We start from the raw sequence: 7,264 nt of genomic DNA on the forward strand, positions 1-7,264 counted from the left end.
ATTTGGAAGACCCATTTGTGACCAAGCTTTAACTTCCTGACTGATGTCTTGAGATGTTGCTTCAACATATCCACACCATTTTCCTGCCTCATGCTGCCATCTATTTTGTGAAGTGCACCAGTCCCTCCTACAGCAAAGCACCCCCACAACATGATGCTGCCACCCCCGTGCTTCACGGTTGGGATGGTGTTCTTTGGCTTGCAAGCATCCCCCTTTTTCCTCCAAACATAACAATGGTTATTATGGCCATACAGTTATTTTTTGTTTCATCAGACCAGAGACATTTCTCCAAAAAGTACAATCTTTGTCCCCATGTGCAGTTGCAAACCGTAGTCTGGCTTTTTTATGGTGGTTTTATAGCAGTGGCTTCTTCCTTGCTGAGTAGCCTTTCAGGTTATGTCAATATAGGACTTGTTTTACTGTGGGTATAGATACTTTTGTATCTGTTTTCTCCAGCATCTTCACAAGGTCCTTTGCTGATATGAAACAGACCAAATTTATATTGGTCCAATGAAGATTGACGGGGGGGCAGGTAGCCTAGTGGTTAGAGCATTGAACTAGTAACTTAAATGTTGCAAGATCGAATCCCCGAGCTGACAAGGTAAAAATCTGTCGTTCTACCCCTGAACAAGGAACACTGTTCCTAGGCCGTCATTGAAAATAAGAATTTCTTCTTAACTGACTTGCCTAGATAAAATAAAAAAAAATAAAAAATTAATGCAGGGGTGTGGATAGGCTCATTTGAACAACCTATTTTAGAACTTGATGTTATTATGCAACTTGACTCTACACTGAACTTTTCTGAAGGGAAGGTGGCGTGAGAAATTAGACAACTGCAGGGATCTACAGTTCAGAACCATCCTATTTGGATGACGAAGAAAAAGGAGTGTGTAACTTTGGATATGGAACCAATGTATTTGTCATGTGTTTCCCCACCTTGCACAAAACAATATCCCGTTAGCAAGGAAGCTATGGCCGCTACTAAAGTAGTGATGAAAGATCTATGAGACATGGGTATAGTTGAAAAGACACATTCTGCCAACATGTTGTTCATACTCTTTCGACAATGAATCGAGCTGCACAGGTCATAGCTGCTCGTTGCTCCAGTCCTCATAGGGTAAAAGTTGAATATCCCTTGTGTAGAGAGTCATTGTACCATCTAAACCGCTGTGAAATATATTTTCCATAACCAAGAAATATTATTTACAGCTGTTTGAAGCTGGTGTCCAAAAACCAAAAGTAAAGGAAGCAAATATTAAACTTATGAATAGGAAGCATAGAAATAGCATGCACAGAACATATCTACCACTTCTTAGACTTGCGTTCAATGAGAATGACAGATTTATAACAAATTGGGCTACTTTAAAAACTATGTCGCGGGTGAAAATGTATTGGTCGTGGGTTGGAGGTTTTTGGGCTATTTCTATGTTGGCCTATAACTTCAGTTTACTGTTGTTGTAGCCTTGTCTTATTATGCAATTATTAATGGACATGTTTAGTTAATTAAATTGGAAGTTATCAAAGCTCTATTGCAATTGCCGATCAGTTATTAGAACGCGTTAGATTGATGGTAACAGTAGTCAGATTAGGCTACAGGTTTAAAACAAATAAACACTGGCTGTTGTTGACAAGCATATTCAGTTACTACATATATTATTCATATTTAATTCAGTGATTGAAATGTTGACCCCATCCTCAGTAGTCTATTCCAGCAAGCTATTGGTAAACAGAAGCACTTCTTTCCTTGAAATCGCCAAACTATTCATGTTTAATAAATGAGCCTGTTAATTTGAACTAAGAAAGCTGCTAAGTCGTTCAGTTTACTTCTGGCCTACAATAGGCATAGGCTACTGTAGACTATCTGAAATTAGATGTAGGACTATCAGGGGCAATAGGCTGCCTGCCTTTATCTAAGCTATTCATGGCAAAGTTGAATTACAATCATGAACCCAGATTTCAGTCTGTAGCCTATTGAAATGACAATCTCGCAAACAGTTTGCAGTTAACATCTGGCACATAATAACAGCATAATTGCCAGATATACCACGGCTAAGGGCTGTTCTTATGCACGACGCAGCATGGAGTGCCTGTACACCCTTAGCAGTGGTATATTGACCATATACCCCACCTCCACACAAACCCTGAGGTGCCTTCTTGCTATTATAAACTGGTTACCAACATAATTAAAGCAGTAAAAAGACATGTCTGATGGTCTGATATACCACGGCTGTCAGCCAAACAGCATTCAAGGCTCGAACCACCCAGTATATAATTACAATAATTAGCCTGGTTCAGCCCTGAATGTTGATTGGCTGAAAGCCATGGTATATCAGACCATATACCATGGGTATGACAAAAAAAATGTTTTTTCCCTAATTACATTGGTAACCCGTTTATAATAGCAATAAGGCACCTGGGATTACTCATTGCGTAATGCTTAAGAACAGCCCTTTGCCGTGGTATATTGGCCATATTTTTATTTATTTATTTTAAGTTCTCATTTACAACTGCGATCTGGCCAAGATAAAGCAAAGCAGTGCGACAAAAACAACAACACAGAGTTACACATGGGATAAACAAACGTATAGTCAATAACACAATTGAAAAAGTATATGTACAGTGTGTGCAAATGTAGTAAGATTAGGGAGGTAAGGCAATAAATAGGCCATAGTGGCGAAATAATTACAATATAGCATTAACACTGGAGTGATAGATGTGCAAGCGCATGGATGTGCAAGTAGAGATACTGGGGTGCAAAAGTGCAAAAAAATGTAATACAACATGGGATGAGGTAGTTGGGTGTGCTATTTACAGATGGGCTGTGTACAGGTACAGTGATCGTCGTAAGATGCTCTGACAGCTGATGCTTAAAGTTAGAGAGGGAGATATAAGTCTCCAGCTTCAGCAATTTTTGCAATTTGTTCCAGTCATTGGCAGCAGAGAACTGGAAGAAAAAGCGGCCAAAGTAGGTGTTGGCTTATATACCATTACCCCCTCGTGCCTTATTGCTTACCTCTTGCAACTATAGGGGGTGCTGTTCCGCATTAGCATATTTGTGTCTCCAAATTAAACTGCCTCGTGCTAAATTCTTGATCGTACAATATGCATATTATTGTTTATTATTGGATAGAAAACACCTTCTAGTTTCTATAGAAGTTGGAATTTTGTCTCTGAGTGGTACAGAACAATTTTTACAGCACTTTTCATGACAGGGGTTCAGATTTCAGAATTTTTACCTCTGATCTGGGGTCTGTTTTATAAGGCCACAGTGAATGCTATGAAGGAACCGACACTGCCTACGTCTTCCTCTGGGTGTCTGTACGTCATCACGTTTTCAATGAAATCGATGGGACGTTCACAGCCATTATAAATGACAAAAATGTACAGAGACCCCTCTTTCTCAATGTGCGCCTCAAGCGTGAAGGCCATCGGACCTGTCTCGTTCCAAAGTCGTTTTCTAACCAGCAATATTTCTCCGTCATGTTTTCAGTCGTTATAGTTGTTAAAACATTCATAATGTAGTGAATTTGAACCGTTTTATTCAATTTATATCGTTTAGTGCGATTTGAGGAATTCTTTGTTGTGCGTTCTGAAAGTTTGGACACACGTTTTAGGGAGTCGGTCGTTGGTGCTGGACATTTCGAAGGACGAGGACATCTATCGACCAAAAAGACGTTTATAACATAGAAAGGAACATTGCCCAAGAATATGATGGAAGATCAGCTCAAAGTAAGCAATATTTAATATGATAAACCGTGTATCTGTCGAAATATTTAAACGCATAATTCGCCATTTTGTTTGGTATAGCTTCACTTGGCCAACCCTGTATTGAAAAGTAAGGATAATTTTAAAAAATGTAAATCCGCGGTTGCATTAAGAACTAATTTGTCTTTCGATTGCTGTCAACCCTGTATTTTTTGTCAAGTATATGATTAGGCTTTCAATTAAACTAGATCACTCTGAAAATGACGTCAGACTTTTTGAGGCTTGATTTCCTAGTTTTTCATTGTGTAACCACGGTTTTGTATGGCTAAATTGCACCTTTTCGAACAAACTGTATATGTATATTGTAAATGATGTTACAGGAGTGTCATCGGAAGAATTCTGAGAAGGTTAGTGAAAAAATTAATATATTTTGGGCGGTGATTACGTTATAGCGCTCTTTGGCTGGAATCGATGCTCTGGTAACGTTTGTTCATGTGGTATGCTAACTTATCGATTTATTGTGTTTTCGCTGAAAAACGCTTAGAAATCTGAAATATGGTCTGAAATCACAAGAACTGGTCTTTCCATTGCTATGCTTTGTCTATTTTTATGAAATGTTTTTGATGAGTAAATTGGTCATACACGTTGCTCTATCTTTAGTAATTCTAGTCGATTTGTGATTGGTGGGTGAATTGTAAACTGTGATTTCTACCTGAAATATGCACTTTTTTCTAACAAAAACTATCCTATACCATGAATATGTTATCAGACTGTCATCTGAAAGAGTTTTTTCTTGGTTAGTGGGATATCAATATCTTAGTTTGAGCCGAATTGGTGATAGCACCTGAAGGAGTAAGAAACTGATGGAGTTAGAATAGTGGTGTATTTTGCTAACGTGTTTAGCTAATAGATTTACATATTTTGTCTTCCCTGTAACACATTTTAAAAATCTGAAATGGTGGCTTTATTCACAAGATCTGTATCTTTCATCTGGTGTCTTGGACTTGTGATTTAATGATATTTAGATGCTACTATCTACTTTTGAAGCTATGCTAGGTATGCTAATTAGTGTGTGGGGGGTGGGGGGTGCTCCCGGATCCGGGATTCTGAGGCAGTAAAAGTTAATCATAGCAGTCAAACGAGTTAAATCGACATCCATTGATGGAAAATGATCTGGCGAGTTTAATAATGGCGAATTATCTTTTCTCTTGCAACATATTCAAATTCCTTTATTACGTCATGTTATAGCTTGCGAGAACTATTATTTTGAGGAAAACAGAATAATGCTTCTCATGTCATTACACGTTACTACGATATTCCTTCTGAATTGGCTCGATAACGTTATGAAAAAAAGGGTTTATTTATTGTATAAATGTAGCAACTCCTCTCTTGCTGTAAAAAAAATTCACATTAGTTTCCCGAGGCAACTTTGACATCACTGCTCTATTCATCCAGTTGTAACACATGGCTATTCTTTTACAGTCAAACCTCCCTGAGAAACAGTCGTCAGACCTATAACTCAGGATATAATGTTGTTACCCCCCTAGCACTCCTGCTACTAATTTCCCCTCTGCCCTGCTCTCCCCCTCTCAGTGTCCCAGTGAGTCTCCACAGGAGCCAGAGAGAGGAGGGACCCAGAGCATTGAGCCCTGCCCTGTCTGTTGATGGATGAAGCCAGGTCCTCCCTAATCACAGATGGGCAGACTCCACACATGCCCTGTCCCAGACTAGCTCTCCTCAGGTCTTAATTACTGGAGAGCCTTTTGGCCTCTGTTCACATAATGATGTGGTCATTGGTTGCGTGTGCTCATGTCTGTGTATAATATGAAACGCATCACTGTTTTTGTATTCTGAATCCTTAATGCTCATATTGAATCCATAATGGAGTCTAGAGTGAGAGCAAATGCAACTGCTTACCGGACCACCTAGCAAGCAGGTCAAACAATGTGTTGATGACATGCCCCAGCACACGTACATATGTTCTGCGTCTGTTTGGAAGGCCGTAACATGAGCACGTCTAGCTACATGCTTTGCTAATCATTTGTGGACCATCTGGTCTCTGGTGACTGAACTAAAGTATGCTAGCCACTCAGTTAGTTTCTCACTTATCAATTGCTATGGTAACGATAATGATCAGAAATATGGAGACAACAATTGCGAGGAAAATGTAACTTTTCATAAATGTAAAAATGTATATGAAAATAAAGAATTATATGATCCATAGGCATATAAAATGTATATAGAGCCTTCTAGCCAAGACTCCCCACGAATCTTTGAGATTTAATATTTTATCATGTTCCCCCTGCCAAGACAAACATGAACGCTAACACGCACATGCACACGCGCACGCGCACGCGCGCGCACACACACACACACGCACCAGTTGTCATTGAGGACAGGCCTACAGGAGAGCCCTGAGCATGTGTCCTTGGTTTGATCTACATGCTGGCCACTCTTAATGGGGATGGTAGCCGAATACCCAATCCCCCTTTCACCACCCTCCACTCCCCTGCCCAGGCGGCCCACCTCTGGACCCCCGCTGTTCTGTCAGAGTGCTCCGAGATGCCCCCTACTCTCATGCTGGGAGCTGGGGGATGTTGGCGGCTCATGTAGGGAGCAAATGGAGTGGTGTGAGAGGCAGGGGGAGGGGGAGGCTAAGACGGTCTCTGTGGATGTCCCTCTCTCAGAGCTGAGTCGATGAGCTGCCCTCAGGGGGGGGGGTATCCATTTGCCAAAACACATGGGAAAAAAAACCGCCCTGATGGGCCCGCCAACAACCTTTTTTTGGAACCACCTTACCCAAAATTTTTTAAAAAAAGGTAAAAATAATTTAAAAAATTCATTTCCCAATTTAATACACCCATCAAAAACAAGGTTTAAAAAAATCCCCATTTGATTTGTTTTTTTTTTTTCTTTTAGGCCCAAAAAGGTTTTTTTCCCCCTAAAAAAAAGAAGACATGAAATTGATAAAAATGAAAAAAAAAATAGGAAAAAATGGTAAAATTTCCAGAAAAAAAACCAGAAAAACCAATGGGAAAAGTTTTAAAAACGCCCCCCCCCCCACCTACTGGTTATGTTAATTTGGCCCTGTGGAAGGCCAAATGCCCCAATTAGGCTTTGGTAGGGTTTGGGTTTTCCCCATTTTTTAGCAAGAAACCAGATTTACCCCTTTGTATTTTTTTTTGGTTAAAATTATATACATGGTTGGGTAATGTTGGGGGGGAAAAAAACCCACCCGGAAAAAAAAATTTTGGAAATGGAAAAGTGGATTTTTTTGGGCTATTTTTCAAAAAAGCCCACACCCCCTTTTTTTTGGCCTGGAAAAAAACAGTTTTGTGGGGGTTGAAAAAATTGGGGAAAGCCACAATAGCATGCCCAAAATTCTCCATAGAAACAAATATTTTGGTTTTTTTTTCCCCCAAGTAAGAAAAACGGCCTTTTTCTGAAAAGAGCCCTTTCAGTCCCCCCAACTTTTTTTCCCCAAATTGTTGGGGGCAAACCGTCCAAATAAGGAAAAAAAAAAAACAAAAAAAAAATTTTGCCTAATGGGGCCCCCCTT

This window comes from Salvelinus sp. IW2-2015, linkage group LG1 (genome assembly GCF_002910315.2).
Source record: "Salvelinus sp. IW2-2015 linkage group LG1, ASM291031v2, whole genome shotgun sequence".
NCBI lineage: Eukaryota > Metazoa > Chordata > Actinopteri > Salmoniformes > Salmonidae > Salvelinus > Salvelinus sp. IW2-2015.